A 22,965-nucleotide genomic window follows, 5' to 3' on the forward strand; every position below is an offset into this window, starting at 1 on the left:
CAAAACACAGTTTAAGGTCTTTAAGGGTGTCTTTAAGAGGGCTCTCCGTACATAAAGAATACATGAGTCACAAGAAATATGTTTCATAGAACTGTTGGTGCTTTGGACGCATAAAATAACCCCTCTGCGAGACTTTTGTCTTTCCATGTTTTATAATTGCTTTGTATTTTTACCTCGATGGTTTCATGACGATGTTTTCAGAGGCGAAATTTTGTCGCTGCTTTTGAAAAAAATTTTACGAAAATGTTATTATACTTCGAAGTTTCCTTATTTTCTTTTCTTTTCTTCCGGGATGTTTTGTATGACTTTTTTCCTTGTGTTTTTTTTTTTTTTTTTTTTTTTTTTTTTTTTTTTTTCTGCTACGTTTTCTTCAGCGATATTTTTATCTGTAACCATTCCCTTGCCTAGAGCATAGACCTAAATCCCACCTGATTATACCATACATGTGATAAAGCAAGCAATACATGTGAGCTAGTCATGAATACTGGCAGTCATGATTATTAGAGGAAGCCATGATTGCAGTCATGATTATTAAACTTGATTAATGATAGTCAGGTTTAGAACTGATTATTCGACGTGATTATACTTACTTTTGAGATAATTGATACATGTGAGATTGGTCGTAGCATGCATGCGGATTTTAGTATCAGCAGTATTCGTACCAATTCCTCACGTTCTTCTACTCAACTGTTTTTGAAACTCGTTGTTGCCTGAATCATTATATGGTTTCAAATGAACTAGAAGAAATTGTTTTTAAATTTCAGCCTAAAGTATTGATATATTGAGGTTCCACACCCCATGGGAATTATCTGTGCCGACGCTTTCAACGGTCTTATGTATTTTTCATGAATTGCTTTGTCAAAAACGCGGTTTTAACGCAAAATATTTATTCCTACATACAAAACAAATTAATGCCAAACTATGAAGCTATATTGCAGAACGGGTTCTAATCTTCCTATTATTTCTATCTTGGGGTAAGCAGTCGCATGGCTTCGAGATCTTTTAACAAATTTGTATTGTTAATTAGTTGATTGTTTGGTGTGTTTTGTCAATCTTGCTTTATCAGCCATTGTTTATGTTGGATTAAGATTACGTCAACAAGAAGTGCATCTTTTTGTAATGTTTCTGAAATTCCAGTACATATTACAGAAACAGGTTTATCTATGTATGCTGATGTAATGAAGCATTTCCTTTAGGTGAGAAGGGAGTTAGTGTGAAAAGGAAACAAGAAAGATCCGTCAGTCAAGGACATTACCGAAACTGTTTCGTGTAACATTTCAAGAATTTAGAAGAAAAGCTACATACCTCGGGTAAATCAATAAGAAATTATTGGTCTTATAAGCAATTACAATAAAAGTACATAAACGTAAAAATGAATACCAAAATATCTGAAGGATCTGATCTATGAAGAAAGATTTCTTGGATCTTGTAAGCAGTATTTTATTTAATATTTCTGCATGAGAATGTTTGACTTACAAACAATATAAATGATCCTTGGAGATTCCAAGCATAAAGCGAAATTTCTTTACACACCAACGGCATGAAATAAAAATAACAATTGGCACGATCGACGTTTCTGAAAGCCGAAAATTTCAACGTAGAGGAGAAACACAACAAAGAAGGGAAAATCAGGAATCTAAAGCAAGGACATATAAAGCTAATGCGTGTTTGACGAATACAGACACGAATGCCACCTTAGGGTCTGATTCAGAAGACATCTCTGAAGATGATGATGTCGATTACGTTAGTCAAGAAGCCAAATGTCTGAAAGCAACTGATTTCCATATTCACTCAACCTCGAAGAGAGGCCAAATTTAGCTTTTGCTTGAGATAGAGGGGGAGTATAGATCAACTGTCGTCCTTAAATCATCTGTACTTCAGGATTTTCGAACTGTATCTAAAGATACTCATCTAAAGTTATTGACAGGAGAAAGCTGTTGAGAGAAAGTCGGAAGGTACAGTACCAGCTTCAGTCAACCGCTACACCAATAATAGAGTCTTTGTATGACATCTACTTTGATGGTGGGCAGGACAAAACTATAGCGTATCAAAAGAAGGGAAATTCTTTCTACAGGACTATAGATGAGGTATTATTCGCTTGTCAGAGCCTAGTTCTGTTTACATAGAACATGTATTTCCGGATTTTCGTTACAGTGTAGATATTACACAAAGCATCAACAACATTGTTACACAGAAAAGGATTGAACTTTACAAATTGGTTGCTGTTGGGTGGGATTGAACCAGCGTCAATACTGGAAAGAAAATAAATACTAGAAAGACCAAATGTAGTTTTATGACCAACAGAAATCTCAAGAATTAAACGTCTTGAGATCTCTGTTGGTCATAAAACTACCTTTGGTCTCATCTACTAAATATCAAAAATATATTTTTGATATTTCTAAGACAGTATCTGGGAGGAGTGCGCTTCGTACCTAGCAAATAGGAATCCTGGGAAGATGGCCCACTACAACCACCAGAATTCTTCGCCTTTATGTATCAACCACCTAACCAACAAAAGAAGATACTAGCCAAAAATGTTATAACAGTTTATCTACCATCCTGGTTTGAAATAAAGGAAATCCCCAAAGCAACACATGGAGCATGTCATGTTCACGGAATTATAAAGAATAATTCATTCTTGCCAAAAAATTTTAAGACAACAGTCCATGGAGTTATTCTGAGGAACTGTTACTTTGCTCACTTACGACGTTCGACACCACAAAGAAATTCTTCGGTTTTCTTGTGGAAACTGACGATGGCGTGTGATTAAGTTGAAACGTTTTTAGTGGCATTTTTTTACCAAAGTCAACCATATGTTCAGTCACAAAACAAAAATGCTGTAAAAATTATTAAAAAATACTGTTTAAAAGTAGTTTGATATCTTTATTTTCATTGACATTGATTTTTTATTTATCTCATCTGGAACCTGAAGTAGATGAGCGCCTGAGCTGCAATTTTATACTATGTTTTTTTCATCGAACAGAACCACTTGATTGGTCAGGAAATAATAAAATTTTAAAATTTGGTTTGGCCTTTTTCACTCCATCCCAACGTTTCGTTTTATTTCGAATAGGATAAACATATGTCTGAAATGGAAAATTCTTGAATACTTAAGTATTCTTTACTAGATGGCTGGAAATTTATTGCGATTGTTCCAAATTTCAGTAAATAATTAGCAGAAAATCTCGTTAATTTATTAATTACTCCTTGTAGGTAATAAATGATTCTTTCAATTAAAGATTTATCGTTTGAAACCGTTATTTTCCTATGGTCATTTAATTAAGTTTATACACCTTTGCATATTTGGGATGCCCTTTTTCAGTTTCAGCGCAGCGGTACAATTATCGCAATCGTGACTAATCTGTAAGCATCGGGCGCATGTAAGGCTGCCACGACAAGACATCTTAAAATTGCCGAAGCGCTGGCATTAGAAGCATCGCATAGGGTGTGAAATGTAAGGTCTTACAGGACAATTTAGGTATCTGGCCTTAATATTCGTAGGCAGATCAGGCAAGTTGAAGGTCAGGATCACGTGCTTCATATCGATCAACTGACCTTCCTTACGCATCTTGATCCGCTTAGCACCACAGACAGGTCAGACAGCTCGGGCATAAAAGGTCGACTTCCCAGATTAAACCGCGACAATAATTCAATGTCTTATGTGCTGTTACAGTGACATTCGCTTGCATAAGTTTAGTTACTAGAAATAAGGAAGCATACTGAGTTTGCGAAGTTGTGTCAAAAAGCAAGTCTCTAGAGCGGAGACGTCTTATATTTCATGGCTCGACAATACAAAAATGAATGTATTTATTTATTACAAAGAAGACATTTTTTGCAGCTCGTCAGATGGACTAGAGACAACAAGGAAACGGGTACAATTGCTAAGAGTATTAGCATTTGCTTCGGTACGTACTTTTTAACAGTCGATCTTTCAGAATTGGAGCTAGGAGCGACGTGACTGACTACAAAGTCTTTAATTAAAAAGGTTTTAGAAGTAGACATATTGAAAAAGGAAATGGTTGGGGTCCAACCGCCCCACTGATCACGGAGCCCAAGAAGGGAACACAGATTCCTGTGTTAGGGTTATCTGGACATGTAAGCAAACTTAAGCTCCGCAGTTGACTTTCCCAAAAGCAGGTACACCCGAGAGCTTATCCAGAAGCCACTAACACAAGGACTAGTGACAAATCGACCCTTGAAGTACAGACTGTCATATCTGTACCAAACGTTTGGGTCTATCCGTCGGTTTGATCGTATGCCACAGCTGCAATCACAAGAGCTTCTTAGGTAACTTTTCCATATAGCCTCTACAGACTCGTCACTGACCGATGGCCTACCAAAATGTGGTTTATCCAACAAACTGCCCGTATCCTTCAACTGCTTATCCCACCGATTAATGTTATTTCTATGTGGTGGCAGTTTATTGCACATGCGACAATATTCACGTTGCACTTTGGTCACGGATTCGAATTTGGCAAGCCACGAAACACACTGAACTTTCCTCTGTATGGCCCACATCTCGAATGGCGTGGACGTGGATGGGCTTATCTGCTCCTTCGCATTTCGCGGTGCTACGTCATCCCCTGTGTGCGCACATGCTTGCATATAATACTATGGAACTTGGAGAGTTTTCCTTTTGTTTGGTAAAGATTTCACACTTCTATATTGTTTTGTTGCTTTCCTGTGACCAATCAAAAGTGCACAATGACTTTACGGACGCACTACCTATACTAAGTCGCGCTTTCCAGACATGAAAAACTCAAGTTGAACTTCGTCAATCGGCCTACTAGAACGGGAGTATAGAAATGTCCCCCCTTTTTTTTTGCGCAGTGTGCATCTCTGAGAAAACAATGACAATCTTAATCTTTGTTTATGATATAGAACAAAACTACACGAATTATTGTAAGGCTGGCTGGTTCTTGATTTTAAATGCACTTGTCCCCGTATTCTTATTTTCTGGTATAGCTTATCTCTTCTAGATTTTACTTATGTTACATTGCACAGAAAAATGAAACGATTTCACATATAATTGCACTAAAATCATATATCTATTACATATATATGATTTTAGTGCAATTATATGTGAAACGATTTCACATATAATTGCACTAAAATCATACATGTATATACAAAATTCATAACAATATTATATAACTAAAATGCAATAATTATTCATTAGAATTTTTATTAGTAATGCTGTTACTTCATATGACTTCTTTTGGTCATACCTAAATGTATATACTTATTTTTTGTGTCTACGTTTTAGGTTAATGATAAATCATCATGATTACTTCATACACGCTTTAAAATGAATAACCTATGTTTGCATATCGTACAGAAGATGTTTGAGTATTATACATAGTAACTTACTAAGGCTTCAAAACCTGCTCTCGTAATTTCTTTGTAATGATTAATTATGCAATGAAAATAAAATATATTTTAATAAAACAACAAAAATCATAAATTCAAACATTACTACTTAATAGTGAATTTTTAATATCTAAGCATAGGTACTTCTTTATATTCTCTACTCTGTGAAATGATGGCAGATTTGCATTTTCTAAAATTGGTGATTTTTCTATTGCATACCATACAGAAAATGTTTTAATAGTAGCTTGCTGTATGAAAAATAGAATAAAACACTTTTTTTTTCCTTTTTTTCATTTATAATGAAATTTTCTCGCTATCATAATATTTGCAAAAATTAAGACATGAAAGTGGAATATAATAACAAAAAAACCTAAACTCAAACATTCAGGTTTATAATAAGATCATGATTTAACAAATAATTACATATGACTGCAATTTTTAAAGATACAAACTACGCAAACTTGCAAATAATATACGAAAATAATAACAAATACAGGGTGTAGGGTTATCATTTCCAACTGTCTAGTTGTTTATAATTTCAGTCTTTACTATAACTTCTCCTTTCCGTTCCTTTATCAGAAATGTAAGTGAGTTAGAGAGTATTTAATATGAGGTTTTTGGATTGTAAAACAGAGCGTGTGTCTGCCTCTCGAGGCCTTGAAGCTTTGCAATCTCTGATAAGTTTGTAACTATTTAGCTGGCATTATTTATTACCTAAACCTTTCAGAGACTTTGACTCTGAGACTTTTTTTCTTTTCTCTGAGACTTTCTTTTTTTTTTCCTCTGAGACTTTCTTTTTGAGACTTTGACTTTCAGAGACTAATTTCAGATAGCGTTATTCGTTTCGGATCTAGTTTATATTCCCAACCAAGTCCAGAAGAAAAGTATAATGCAAGGATAAGGCACATTTTTTGGTCTGCCCCACCCCCTCCCAAGATTGCAGTCTCCACTAGCACCAATCAACTGGACTTGACATTGTCATGAGTAAATTTTCAAAACTATAATTTTGACTTTTAACAGAATATTCGTTTTCAACCACAGGCATAATGTAGTTAATAATAAGCAACGAGATTTGACGAAGCTTGAGTAAATTTCCGAATGCTATACCTTACCTGTATTTTTAGGACTAATACTGTAAATTCACCAACGTTATGCACATTTCTGTTAATTATTAAGAGCTGTTTTAAAATTTAAATCATGTGCAAAATTTGTTTGTTACAAGCCTTGCATAAGTGCATAAGTGACTCACTTACGCAAATCTTAAAGTTATCAGATTATAAAATTGCAAGAAGTAGTCAAAAAATTACATGCATATAAATTCAGCCGGAAATTGTTATGGAAACACGTCATTTTACTTTAATTTTTCAAGACATAGACATAAGTGATAAAGCACAACTGGAGTTGAATGCGGAATGGAGATTAGGGGTTCCAGTACGGGGAAAAGGCTGCTGAAAAAAAAGAATGAAAATCAAATTTGTATTCTTCAATAGCTTTAAAGCTTTATATTAAGTTTACAATTGGAAGTACCTCTCTGCTCAAACTACAGTCTGTTACAATATACTACTTTATAATTTATAGTCAAATTATATAGTTAAGACTATTATTGGAGAAAAATAGCAGTAGTTACTCTTGAAATAATTGAATAAATTCTGAATTTTTTATCGTTTCATAACATCACTAATTAATATTTTTATTTTGTGTTCAGAATTATATGCCTTCAACAATTTTAATAATACGTAATTTAACAGCTCAACCCAAATGTTTTCATTTTACCAATTTGAACAGCTGCTTGATGATTATTTATAAATCTCAGTATTATAATTTTATACATCACTCATATACCTTCGGATAAAAATTTTAGTAAACTATATTCGAAATCAAAATCATTTCCGTGCTCTCTCGTAATGAAAATAAATGCCCTTTCCTTCCTTTTCTGTCATTTAAAACATAACATGAAAGGACCATACAGACGTGATCCATACTTAGTGTCGGCGTAGTACCCGTGGGACGTTAAAAGACACATGATGCATATCCATATACTGATTTGAGCGTAATTGTAGAAGCAACACGATAACGTCTATCCGAATGTAAAATGGTACTGGATAGTACCGTTAATGTCGAAATAAGCATCTTAGCAGAAGAAAAAAAGTAACTGAAAAATAAAACTAAATTTTTTCGTAAATGTACATATTTCATATGCCAATGAGTGGACAGTGCATACATCTTCTAATTACAGCTTTAAGCATATATCTGCTTAAAGCTGTTGAAACGGTTTTAACAAAATATTGTAAATATAGTGCTACATTTATAAAATAAATTATAGTGCTACATTTTACTGATATCAGATATTTTGTAGAAATAATGAAATATTTACTAAAAAGAAAAGGAGTCATAATTGCAATCTTAACAAAGCACTGCTAGATATCATACAAACTTTCTGAGTGATAGCTGTTTATTAATTTCTACGTATATAGATTTACTTACTTGATATTTCCATTGAAGAAAGTGATTACTGTACTACCGATGTCTAATAAATGAGCTCATTCTTAAAAAATGCTTAATGATTGCTGCATCACAAGTGCCTATCGAAAGTAAGAACAGCAATAAGACAAATTCAAATTATTAACCAATACTATTAAACTGATACCTAAGAGATTTTCGTTAAATTTCCAAACGGTTAATTTTTTTTAAAATAAATATTTAAATCTTAAAAAGTATATAAATTGTAATATTCATAAAAAATGCAATTTGATCTTGGTATGCAGATCTCAAATCTTAACACCTATGATAGTTGCTCTTAAGATTAAGACTAGTTTCCCACGAATTAAAGTATAGGAGGTAAAAGTTTACTATTTTAAAAGAAAAATCAAACGTGGCAAAATGCACAAAATGGCAAAACGGTTGTAAAAGAAAATTTGATATTGTAATTATAATTATTTCATTGTAAATAAATGCTTCGTGGAGAAATTTTCGATAAAAGTACATTAATTATTCAAGACGTAACTGGTATTTATTTTGTTGGATCTTCTGTGCACAAAGCCTAGAAAAATATTTCTCAAAATTATCTGTACACAGATAATTTTAGGTGTGTATGTTTCTCTTTATGTTAAAAAAATATTTTTCAGGGCAACATATTCCTCAGTGGACAGAAGATGTTAGACCTCTTGGTATGCAGTTCTATTTTTCTTTTTATTTTCATTTATATTGCAGCTAAATTTCTAAAATTATTCTCAATTCCAGAAAACTATACAGACATTGTTTATTCATAAACAATGCCCTCATTAATGTACTTGTTGAAAAAAGTGGTTTGAGAATCACGTAATTTCAAAAACACATTTCAACTTTCTTTGTAGCTACATGGTGTAACTGCTCGTGAAACTTATTTGTTAGGTGCAAAAAAATGGATAAGACAATTCCATACTCAATCACACGTAGTATCTAGTTTTGAATTTAATCGATTTTCATGCTCATTCCATTATTTCGCTTTACTCGATGACGTATATCTCAATACTTTAAGCATCCAATCCGTCAGAAGAAACCCCATGTGACCTGAAAAGAATGTTGAAATTTTTTAACTAACGCCTTCTAGTACAATGAATCTTTTTCACAAGAAAATGCTGGCATTTTGCCTTGTTGTGGCTATGATACGGAGTTTCTGGGCGTAATCGTTGTTTACCAATATCATCTCCTTTTAGGCTTTGATCCACAAAATCACCATCTTTCTGTCATACAAATATCCTTGCATTTCCCTTAAGTATTGTAAAATGTCACAAGTAACTGGCATATCACATTTGCCGTTATCGTATTTCAAAGAACTCAGGCGATTGTCTAGAAATTTCCCATGTGTACGTATTGAATTTGAAGTCCTCTTCAAATGTAGTTTTATTCCGTCTAATGTTTTTTCCGTGTCACACAAAACAAGACCATTTATTTCAAACAATAGAAGAGATCTAGAATTAAAATAAAATTGTTGCTTTTATAAGAGCTCTGAAAAAGATTTAGAATAAGTTGGAAACTGGTAATATTCTTTAGCTATTCTCATGTAGCTTTCAAATTTCTGTACACTAGGCTCATTTTCTCAAATTGCATCAATGCCATAGCTTTAAAAGCATCCAGAGTTAAATATCACACCTACGACAGTAAAAAGGCATATATTTATTTACAGCATACTATTCATCAATTAATTAAAAAGTTTAAAAAATAGTACTTAGCAATTTTTGTGCTGTTCCTTTTCAATTGTAAGTTGTTATTGGATAGAAGGAAATTTTATTATTTTAGAAAAGCGTTAGAAAATGGAAACTCAACATCTAATTATTTTTATTTATTATTAGTCCAAAGGGGTAATTTTCCCTGAAGGACTATTAATTTCGTTTTGACATTTTTCATTGAAAGCTTTAAAAGGCTATATCACTTTTCAAATCGTTGCCACCATGTATTATCGCCCTGTCTTACATTTCAAGAAATTAAATAATGAAGAATCTGCATAAATGTATGTATGTTTTTCGCATTGTGATAAAACAACGGTACCTAGAGTCATCAAAATTTGACATAGAATACGGCATGTGGAAGCCCTAATTTGAATTTGAAATTCGTTTTATTATTGATTTCAGATTTTGTAACACTTCAGCGAATTTTTGATTAAAAACTAAACAATTTCAAAACGAATAATAGCAACACTGTACAAAAAAAAAAAAAAAAAAAAAAAAAAAAAAAAAAAAAAGCATTTTTATTTCCAGCGCGGGAGACTCCGTATAGGAAATTCTAAAGATATGCTCATTTTAAAATGAATTTGCGATATTGCTGTTGAACTTAATTTTATAGTTTGAGTACGTAGAACACGATATTCAATAAATAAAGGTAACACACAAAACGTTAAAAAAACGCCCCTTTCGAAGTAATTTAAAATCTGAAACCTTTCAGATTTTTTTCTATTATTATTATTTTCCTTTTTTCTTTCAGATCACTGAGAAATATCTATTAAAAAATGTCTCCATTTATGTAGAATCCCTCACAGAAGATTTCGTATGCATAACATGCTCATTTTAGTAACATATGGTATAACGAAATAAACTAATTATTAAAATTTTAAGCCAAGACGAAAAATTCATTTGTCTTAACATTCTTCTAGCCCATGATGACTAGTGGAGGAGGCTGCGAGTTAAACTTTTTCAAGCACGTTTTCATACATGGCAATAATTTACAGTAAGTACGATTTTTTAAATATATTACATATTTTGTATTCAGCTTGCACAGAAGCTTGCTCACAGCAGATCTCTTGTGTAACATGTCTTACATTCAGCGTTAATTCAACCTAAGTAGCGCAAAAGTAATTTCATGTGCATTTATATAAGCAAATCATTTGTGCATTCATATATACTATATATATATCATAGCATGAACTTCACATTCTTGCCGAAAGATAAAAAATATATATTTAATATGAATAAGGAGTTCACCAAATTAAACTATAAATGGCGTGTAGGTGAAAAGTAAACATATTTATAAGCTGCTAAATAACGTTTCACCTGACGATGGAAGAGGAGGTCAGTTTGAAATGTTATTATGCTGTTTGTTGAGTGTAGCTGGAATACAGTCTATCCCAGTGTTGATGGACAGCCACCCAGAGAACGAATCTGAGGTTTCCCTCCAGAGCGGTAAAATCGCAGAACACTAGTAGTTACAGTAGAAATATAAATTACACTGCTCTTTTAATTTTGTGTCGCTTATTTTTAGCGTATGTTAGCAACAGAAGAAGGCTCGTCACAATTCTAGTCGTCAGCCCCAAGTATTGATTTATTGTTTTATATATGATGTTTTATATTATTTCCGTTTTTATTATAGATAAACCAAAAACCTAAATTTTGCATTACTTTTGCATTATCGTGCTTCATACTTCGTTTAAATATTACTAAATTTACGTTGTTCTTACTTTTTGATGCATACTCTCTCCAGACTTAAATTCTAACTGCTTTAGAATTTTCGAAAAACGGATATACAACTAAATGCACATATATATTTGATTATTAAGTCACAAAATTATTAATGCTAACATAATATTTCATCTTTCATATCAATTGGAAATTGCTCTTAAAATTGATTTTATGTCAACAAAATATTGATAATTAAAAAAATCAAACTGCTAATACATAAATTCGTGGGAGATAAAATGCACATTTTTCTTACTTTACATTAAAATATTAAAATTTTAAATTCAATCTAAATGAACGAAATTAATTAAATATTTCAATACTGATTTTATACCAAACAAAGGCACAATACTTTTTTCAAGCAGTTCCGGATAAAACAAAAATTTCAGATCTCTCCAGGGAAGAATGAATACAGTTTCCGTTTTTACAGAATAAACTTTTTATGCTTACAAGAAATAACAATAATCCTTTTGTATTCTCACCGGCATTGAAAACTTTAGTTCCTTGTTTTTATTTTAATCTTAAAACAAAGATTCCAAATACATATGTTCTCCGAAGAATAAACATTGTGGCATGAACTTCACTTTTCTAGCTACCCTGTTTTATTCTATTTATCCGAAGTCAGGGAAAAAGAGTACCTTCTTTCATTGTTAAAGTTCCTTTATTTTTTTCTTTTCAAAAAATATCTGGTTTGGTATTGTTCGAATTCATGTAGAAAATTAACATATTTTTCTTAACCAGAAAAACTTTAATTTTTGTTTAAGTATTTTAAATTTTATCTTTTTTTAAACAGAATTTTCTTCATTAATCAATAACGTGCAATGTCTAAGATTTTATTCGCAGCCTGTTAGCAACAAAGTAATATAAAGTAACACCTTGGTGTAAGATTTGTTACTTTTTAAGAAATTATTTTTAGGAATTACGTTTTAAGCCTTTATATTACCCCAAAAACATTATCCGAAACTAAAAACAAATTAATGATTCCCAAATTTGAAGTAATGTAAAACATCTATAATAATAAAAGCAAGTGTAATGTGTCTGTCTGTCTGTCTGACCGAGCTCTCCAGCCAAATCTATCGCACGCAGGGACCTGGAATTTTTTATACGGAAGCACAAAGGGGCTGGCCACCAGACCTCGAAGCCCGATTTTCGATTTTTGAATTAGAAAAATTTAAAAAAAATTATTTATAATTAATTAATTACGGTTTTTTTGACTCACTGATATTATTATTTGTTTTCAAATAACGTTCGATTGTAACAATTGATTTCTTTATTCTAGCGTTAGTTTGCTGTTTTGACGATACATTAAATCGATTAATTACAATTCATTTCTTTTTTGTAGCTTGTGGGGGGGGAAGAGAGAGAGACAGTCTACATGTCCTACACTACTATTCCTGCGCTATTCACTTATCTGCATTTTCTAAATGCACGGGCAACGCCGGGCGGGTACACCTAGTTTTTAATAAAATTTGCTATATTAATATTTCTGTCTTTACAAATTAATGATTAATTGTACTTCTACATACATTCAATAAGAAGTTTAATTCAGAAAACTAAACCTAAAATTTGAAAGAAATGATTTCATTTTATTAGGTATTTTCATCACTTTTCTGCTATAAGTATGCATTTGAAAGTTCAATGTGTAATGAAATTTTTGATTATCATAAAAGTTTGCAGCTTTGAGTTAATTTTATATTTATGAATAAAAAGCTTGAAATGTAATAAGTGTAACTAAATGCATATGTGTTATTTCACGAAATCTATTTCAAGATCTTTGGGTAGAACAATTACATTATTGCTTGAAGTATCGCGTTTTTGTTAACTTAAATTTTTAATGCATATTTTAGCCAGCAATGAGGATCTAGTTTATACTTTCCTGAAATTAATTGCGTTATTAGTTTCTTGACTAAAAAAAAATATGGAATAATATATTATGTGTCAAAATATATGTAATGCTAACTTAAAGATAAAAGATGCCTAAGTAAATGTGTGACTTTATATTAGATATAAATTCTTTATTACACATTTACAAGTGTAGATAAGTACACAATTAAGGCGTTATTTCACTAATTGGTCTTTAAGAGACAGAAATTTCAGTGTATGATTTTGGCATCTCATCGAAGGAAACAAAATGATTCGTATAAATTGATACAAGATTTAACAAGATTACTGACTTAAATTTAAAGCCTAAGATTTCGATTAAAATGAAAACATCAGAAAATGTTAACATAAAAGTTATTGAAGCTTTTGAATTTGTTTTATTTTGAATTGTATTTTTTTTTGATTTTGATTTGCCTTATTTTGATTATAGCAAATCACTCATGGAAATTTTTACCTACGGCAAGGGATGCTTTCGTGGAGGACGTTCTAAGGGAAATATACCCAGGTACCCAAATCTCAGTTTCCGCACATTTCCCAGATGCCCAAGAAGTCCAACGGAAGAACAAGTCTAAACAGTAATTAAACACCTGCGTTTTTGTTGAAAGCTAGGAAAGAAAATCACATTCTTTTTCTTTGGCTTTATTGAAATCGTACCTATCTGATGAAAATGATGAACCCTAATATTCTGAATGAGAAACTGGGTAACAGTAACTAAGAAATATGCCGGTTTCAAGTGAAAATTCAAGTGAAATCCAGTCAGAACATTTGGAAGTCTCGGGTCTGTAGTTAGTTAAGACAGAAACTTCCGAAACTAACCGAGTCGAACTTAACAAGTGCGTTTCAAAAAACCAAAATGCTTTAGCAAGTATTCATATGAGGTAATGGCATATTTAAGATGTCATACGAGGCATGGATCATTTCATACGAGGCATGGATGAAGCTGCACAAAAGTCATCAGTCTATATGCCTTCATGAATTTTAGCCTCATGAAGCAACATATGTCTAGAAAGATAAACTCGAATGAAAAAATGCAAGATTACCTAACTTTTCTCTTCAAAATTTTATACAAACTCGCAGAAATAAGATCTGAAATTCCGGAACAGTTTCTAACTATTTTACTGTTATGTAGTTTAACCGACGAAAGTCTACAATATCGCATTTCAGGGTCATAGGAGGCAAAGCTTTTGCATTAACAAACTCAGAGAGGAACAACAAATTTCTCCTTTCGAAGGAAACAAAATTTAAGATAAATATTCAGAAAGAGGACCAGGAAAACCTGGCAGACCAAGAAAAATCTATAGCAAAAGCACGCTAATTTGGTAAACTCTAACGTTTTTGTGGATCCGGAAGCACTAGAACAAGCTTTATGCAAACCAGGTAAATGGAAAGCAGCTTTGCAAGAAAACTATAATTCGTTTGTAAGGTATTTCTCTCGCTTTCGTAGCGTGCCTTTGTGGTGTAGTGGTCAGCTCGCTCGACGCGAATTCGAGAGGTCCCTGGTTAGATATCAGGCGAAGGCATTGCTTATTTTTTATCTTTCCTTCTTCAAAAATAATCTAATGCTTCTACAATATTTTCAAATATAATGTGGAATGTTACTAAGTATAATAAGCTAAGCCATTTAAACGCAATTATTAAGAAATATTTTTCTGCTTTTTAATGTGATTGATTTAAATAGACATGCATTAAAATCATGAAAAGTCTAATTAGGAATATCCCTTGTTTTTATGAAATTGCACACGCTGGAATTTATAAAATCATTATATGATTTTTTTTCCCTGTGCTAACTATTTTAGGCGGGTGGACGCGGTAGCAGCTAGTTTTTAAGAAATAATATAGCGAGTATAAAAATATGTATAGCAGTCTCTAAAGTTGTGTTAGGAATTCTGAATATATGCTATTTTTAAATATTTTGCGACTTTGCTGTTGAATTAAGTTTTATGTGGCGAGGATGTAAGAAACGGGACGTTTAATAAATAAGGTTAACGCACAAAAAGTTAATAATAAAAAAGACAAGGTGATCTTTAATAAATAAAATTAACACATACAAAGTTAATAATAAAATGCATAGAAAACCTTTTGTTAGTTATCTTACTAAGAAAACTGAATATTGCTATGATAAACTATGAAAAGACTGAGTAAAATATAAATTTGTATATCAGCGCTTAACACTGCATTGAGAATTTTCAATGTATGGCGTTATGCAGCTTTTAAATATCTTGTGGGATTATTGTTGAAGTATATGGGACGATAAAAGAATGCTTAATAATAATAATGCTAAGAAGACAAAATTATGGGTTAGTAGGAATGAGTGCAAGAACATCACTAGTAAACTGCGAGCTCAAAGAGAGCGCAAAAAATCTTAACAAATCTTTTTGGACGATCGTAAAAATCTTAAACCTTTGAGATCTTTTTATTTTATTTTATTTTTTACCATTTAAATATCTGTGTGACTAGGAAAATGAGGCGTTTGAAGTGTCTTCACCGACTTTAGCTCAAGTAAACAACATTGAATTATAAGATTTCAAATTGCAAAAATTCATAATGATTACTTTGGTGTACTATTTCACGTGAAAAGTATTGATATGGTTAACAGATAAAGGTATTTGGCTAAAACATTTGTTATAAAATTCTTAAAAGGGTGTGATTCCTTGCTATTATATTTAGGAAGAAAGGAAATGAAAAGTTATCAATACTGTTGCAAAAAATAAAATAAAAATAAACTTCATTAGGCAATTTGAAGCATAATTTATGTACTATCAAGTTTTGTATATATATATATATATGCATCTTAATAAAATCCTTTTATACTAGTATAAACTATTTTTCACGCCTCGCCGTATACCTTTGTGTTTTAACAAGAAGCACGAGCGGCTGGCGTCGGGCGAGTTCCAGAGAAGGCATTGCACATTTTTCGCATATCTTGCTGGGTGACCCTGACTCTACACTAGTATCGAAATCAAAATTAGCATTATAGCTCATTCCAAAGTTTCCCTTATAGGTATTTTTTCTTGTAGTTTTTATACCGTTTAATTAAAGCTTAGAACAAGAGTTATGAATGAATCTCAAAAATTTGAGCAACAGAAATCATGTAGCAGCTGCGCTTCACCAAACGTCCTTCAAACGCTCTTAATTTGGCACACCTACTGATCTGATTCCCTGTATGTATGAGGTACAGTGGTTTTATCAAAGGTTCGACGGGGATTGTCCTAGCTCAGTGAAATCACATTGCAAAGAATTATAATCTTTGTATGTACTTACAATATTACAGTTACTCTGAATAACACCAAATTTGTTACAAAGTTTTGCAGGAAATTTGCAAGTTTATATAATACACATATTTCTCTTTATCCACTAGTAAAGAATCTTGGGACTAATAATTGAGACAATTAAATATGACGAACACCAATTTACTTAAGAATTAACACACAAAAAGAAATAATAAATGTAAGAGAGTTTCTTAGCTACATAGCTCGCGCGAATCGTTCAAAGTCCTCAGCCCTTAAGTTCGTTCTGTCACATGTCCTGTAAACAAAAGGGAATGTCAACATTTTTGCAAATCTCGCATCACGCGACCAAGAACAGATGATCCGCGATGCTCCGTTTGAAGAATGAGTCACGCCATTAGTTATACAAGTAAATTAAGTGTAACATTATATTGTTTCAATATACTTATATTCCTTAAATTTTCTACAGGCATAATTCTGTTAAGCAAATATTACATGCAATTATAAATAAGAAAGGTATTCTGATGACAGATTTCTCTGCAAAACTACCTGAACATTGAATTCATAGCCTATGATATGTTAACGAAATTCATCAGTTTCTTGCAAAAAAAATGTAAATATCTGAAAAAAATTAAGGTAGACACCATAAATAATTTAATAAAATAAATTTACTTCTCAGTGTTTAGTTAGAAACAGTTTTTGAATCAGTGAAACGCGTTAATTTCTTAATTCTTGATATTTTCAAATAATATATGTATTAAAACTTCATTTCAAATATAAACAATGGTTAGTCTTATATGCAGAGCGAATTAACACAGTTCAGAATGGCAGGGTATCTTATTCAGGAAACCGTGTGATGATGATACATGACAAATGATATACTATTCTAAATAATAACGTTAAGCTAGAATTAGGTGAAACAACAACGTTATGCTTGACGTAGATTTTAATTAAAACTCTATCGATTTCGAGGGCGATCTGGCACTGATGCAACTTTGTAAAGAGCAAAAACATTCTGCAGAATTTGTTTGCTCCTGAGATGAAAAATCTTTATAATGGCTTAGAGATATATAATGGCTTTTATAATAGCTTTGCTTTAAAATGGCTTACAAATAATTTTCAGTTTTATATTAAACTGTGACATTTCTTGAACTCATACTTTACTTTAGAACTGTAAACACTTTTGCATGTTTTTGTGTTTGTGAGGGAATCTCATTTATTTTAACACATGGCGCTGTAATGTTTAAATGAAAATCGTAGCTTTAACAATGCTAAGTAAGATGGTAGTACAGTTTAATGATTATCGTATCAATTAAAAATATTGAATTAAAACCATTTCGTTCCTCAAATGGTTTCAAAGTAAGCTAATTTATATAGTAATATGATTTAATTTATTTATGACATTTTTATAGTAAATGTATTTATGTCTCTTGCCGCTAGACCAATGCGCACAAATACTGTTTTATTAGTTTGAGGTAATTTAATCTTAAAAATTTACAAATTCGTCGATTAATAGATATTATTATAATTTTTACTATTTAACATTAGTCAGCCGTTTTAGTCCCTTATAAGAATATTCATTGCCAAATATATAAAAACACAGTATTTTTGTAGTCTCATTGCTCTTTTAAACCTTGGTCACAACGTTATGAAGTTTCCGTAAAAAATTCATAACAGTGTTGCGAAATGTCCAGGCGCGGTAAGATAGCTTCCCCGCAAAGCAGTTTACGGTTGCCACATTTGAGATGAAATCGCCGATTTGGCGAGAACCTTCTGGAACGAATTCTTACCGGTTAGCCCAGAATGTTCTCGAGCACAAGCCGAAAGCTATAGAAAGCCTGCTGGTACGCCGTCAGAGAGTGCCTCGTCGACCGTCAGAGAGTGCCTCGTCGAGTGCGAGATAGTTAGTCTCGAGGTAGTCAGTCCGTGCGGAGCCGATCGAGTTGACAGCCAGGCAGCGAGTGCCGGGTGGGTCGTCGTGTGCATCGAGAAAGTCTTAGCTTATCGCGGTTAGTGCATCGTCGAGAGAGTGTGTTGAGCTCCGGGAACGACTGAACCGAAGAGTCAGGAGCTGTGCTCTGTATGTCGTTGAGTGCATCGCCAGTTGTAGCGTGGAGAGTCTCGAGAGTACGTGGAGTTCCGAGAACGACCAAGCGGAGTCGGGAGTTGTACTCTGGTGCTTTGCAGTGTAGCTCTCTCCACCATTATAGCCTGATAACCTGAAGGCTATGTCGCTGATTGTTCCAGCGAGTGTATAGTATAGTAGATCTTCGACGACTGTAAAACGTTACTTTGGAGCTGTCCTGATTAATATTAGCTAAATAAAGTGTGTTTCGATACTTCATCAAGTAGCGTCGCCGTTATTCACTCTAAATCCGCACGAACCCCTTAAACGTAACGTGGAGAAGAAAGAAAATACGTAACAATATCTTCACATGGAACGCACGAGAAGCTAGCCTTCTTCATTACGTCTTCCAAGAAGACAATTTTTGAAGGTATATGCTATCCAGTATGTTTCTGTAATAACTAAATTATTTCTGTTACAAGGATTAAATATGCATAATTGATTTCGGCAAGCTATAAATAATAAAAATGCAATTAATATTCAATTATAAGTAATGTATTTTTAAGTTTCTTCGGTTGCTGTAGATTTGGTTTTGATACTGTCAATACTTTTAATATTATAAGACTTAATTTTATTGATTAAATGATTAAAATGTGATTAAAATGCCTTTTTTCGTTACCCAAGGAAGCTCTAAATGCATGAGAAAAAATACTTCTCGCAAACTCAAACATAGTACAAATGGGATGTCGGAGTGTTTATCATCCTATTGTTGTTCGAAATAATAAGTTTACAAGATATCTCAAATACCGTTTATAATCGGTCTTTAATTCGATTTTCAGCTCAATTGTCTCTACCCTTTTAGATACACAAAAGGGGTATGAGTTTCTTTTCAAACTTGCACGATAAATGTTTCCTTTGCCATTTTCAGAAATGATACGAAATAAGAAATTTCCGGATGAAAGCGGAGGCATTTTATAACAAAGGGATGTTTTTTCTCCATCGATATATAATAGCTGGCAATGAAATAAGTCTTTAGACGGAAAGAAAACATACTGTGTCATTATTTTCTATTATGATAGTACAATAGAAAAGAGACCGGAAACTATCAAGGAATGCTACACACACATTGCAATTGATTGAGATGGCTGTTCCATATAATACTTTATGGTAGACTTGTGCGATAACAGTCTTCTTTGAATGGAAAATTTTCTAAACTGGGAAATTATTTACATGAGTATTATTACATGAGTTAAAAGTCACAGTTTATTTTTAATTAAATTGATAATAGGCCCAAGTAAATAAAGGATGATGTGTAAGATGCGTAAGATCAGAAATTAAAAAAGAATCAGATTTTGAATGTTCAACTAATTTTTCTTTTCCTTTTGCGAATAGTTTAGCTTTCTTAAAGTGCTCTTTATTGAAATTATCCGTAAACTAGATATTTGCTTTTACATGTCAGGAGAACTGCATATGAAATGCACTTATTTCAAATCTTCAGGCTTGCTCGTTCAGTATACAATTTCTATAAGTCTATATTTTTAATAATTGAAGCAATATTCCCTTTTACTAGCAATATAGTGACTGAGTTGTTTTGAAAACCTAAACTTATTTTGCTTATTTTTCAGAAATTGAAGCCAATTAATGTCACAAAATTTTATACGAAATAGAAAAGCCTGTGCCACAATAAATAAACTAAAAACTGACTCAAAAACTAACTATAAAAGAACTGAAAATCATGTATAAACTGTCATCAAAAACATTTTACCACGAACTCCCCATCTTCGTATTATTAAAAAAATAGGATTTGAAGTCAGTCAATTTCTTAAAAATGCGTCTTTAACTACCTGACCTTTTTCTAATTAACACTTAATGAAATTTTCAGCTTTAACAATTTCATCAAGAATTTTCTTTAAATCACTAGGAAGAAGCTTGAATGCCAAACTCTGTCAAAAGGCGCAGCAGTGAATCAATGGCACATAAGCAGCTACATCTTGAACACTAGAATTACCTCATTTTCATCATACTTAAAATTACTTTGGTAGAGGTAGCAGATCCATGACTACAATAATCGTTCTTTCCCTTTGCGTGTATTTGAAAGTATAGTAAAAGCTATTCTGATTGACATCATTTATTTTGTGTTATACTATTCTCTATGAAAACAAAAGAGTGCAATTTGCAGCTTAAGTAATTATTCTTATTCATTTCATATAAAATCTCCTACAATTGGATTAGTATGCAATTTATGAGCACAACTTTAAATAAAGCTTCATATTTATTCAGCTATAACATTAACATAACATACTTTACCTTAATACTGTCACAAATATCCAATACGTAGTCATTCAAAATGAACAAAATACAATATTCAACATGCGACCCAAAGCATTATATTTATTATCTGCTTTGATCTGTGAACTTTCCGCGGAAAAAAATTTCGCACTTACCATACAAGTTCTAGTTTTGTTGTCTTTGCATTTAACAAAATGAACAGGACATGAGCTTTTTTTAAAAATCATTGATCTATTCTTGGCCAATAATACTAATCAGGTTTCCAGCTTTTCAAATTATACTTCTGCCTGGCCTCTTCAGAACTTCAAAATACTATCGCATCAGCTGATTTTGTCATTCGCTGATTTCTCATAAGACGACTTGAGCATTTATAGCCTGGAACATCAAACATGTTAAAGGGGAACGGAAACATGCACAGCAGTGTCGTGATGCAGATTTTACAGAAATTTTCTTACCTTTTGGTCTATATGCAGAATCTAGTGTGATTATAAAATCTTATTATTTCAATTTTTTTATTATTTCATATTTTTTAATGTTCTCCAGTCGATGAATATCTGTTGATGTTTCCGTCTCAAACTTATGTGGTTTATGTAGTATATAATGCCAAACGTTTTAGTGTTTGTTTAAAGGAAACAGTATTAAATTAAGAACAATAATAAATTAAGGTTACTAAACAATATTAATAAACAATATTAAATTAAGGTTACTAAATATGCATCCCCAAAACTTGAAAAGTGTGTGAATTTACTATTTCTCAGTCTTTTGACCACATGCATTTTTAGTCCCAGAATTTTTACTACAATATCACCAAAATATTACCTTTGCCGCTGAAGCTCGTCTAACAAAGAACATTGAAATGGCAGCATCCGATTCATCAAGACAGCTGCTCTATTTTTGTTATCAGGCTTGCATCTTGCTTTACCTTCTGTGCATTTCTTTATTGTATCCGGAATCTTATCATTTGTAAAAGTTCTTCAGGATGTCAAGTTACCAGCTCCACCTTCCATAATGTTCTATCTTTCATCTCTTTCTTGTTTATTTATTTCTTATTTTATTTAACGGGACTAAGTTTCGGTCTATTTATTCTGTTCCTTCTATTTTAGAAATCTTTGTATGCTTGAACTTTCTTTACTGCTTCCTTTGCATGTATTTAGTTTAATTTCATTATGAGATAATTATTTCTGAAAGACTTCTAATTAAATAACAATATCGTCTTCGATTGTACATGAACTTAATTTAGAAGGTGTAACTTTCCGAAACATTCTTATTGTGCTTATTACTATGATATCTTTGTAATCAATAGCATCAATAATTTCTGAAGAATTACCACCACAAAATTTATTTTCTGTAAGCCCATGTACTAGTTTCGTAATCTTCTCCTGTGAGAGACATTTATGAAACATAGTTTTTCGGCTTATAGGTTTGAGTTTACTGGTGCGACAATAAGCTTGTTAGTGCTCTGTGCCTAATCGATACTGTTCTATAATATTAGAAACAAATAACACAGTAATAGCATTCAAAATGTCGAATTCTGCTCAGAGAATAAAACAACTGGAATAAGGTGTCTTTAACAGGTGCTTTACCTCTTCCTTTCTTGTAAAATACCTGTGGAGGGAAACAGTTTCCTTAACAGAACATCTAAGAAGCTCTGTATTGTGTAAAATAATGTATTGCTTTATTTTTAAACGTAGAATGTTTAGTTTCGTAATATCTCCTAGTAAAGAGGTTTTATGCAAGCGATTGATAGTAGATAGTTCTTTCTCATACGGATCACTTAAAAAATTCAGTGCATTCGTCATTTGCTACACATGAAAACTTAACTATATTCGGTACAGTGTTTTTCCTTCTGTGGTTTATCTGGATCACCTTTTTTTTATTATTATTTCTTGGTGTGAATGTCTTCCTTGTGCGTTGGCGATAAATAATGATCCATTCCATGCGTGGGATTTTAAAATCTTCTTGCCTTCAAATATTGATTCATGACTTCGCATGCCTTAAACTCACTGGCAATAACAACAGGACTTACATGTAACGTTAAATAAAATAAAATTAAGAAGAATCAAAATTAAGAAACAACTCACACTTACAGAACAACTGTGCTCATAAAGTCAGACTGCGACGTGTATTTATCTGTCTGGAGAAGTTTTAACAGCATTGCAAATGAGAATCGCTAGAAAATTCATTATCGCAAAAGGTAATTTCTCAG

The sequence above is a fragment of the Stegodyphus dumicola genome, chromosome 5, assembly GCF_044657685.1.
Source record: "Stegodyphus dumicola isolate Sdum_Otavi_A_Nest chromosome 5, ASM4465768v1".
Classification (NCBI taxonomy): domain Eukaryota; kingdom Metazoa; phylum Arthropoda; class Arachnida; order Araneae; family Eresidae; genus Stegodyphus; species Stegodyphus dumicola.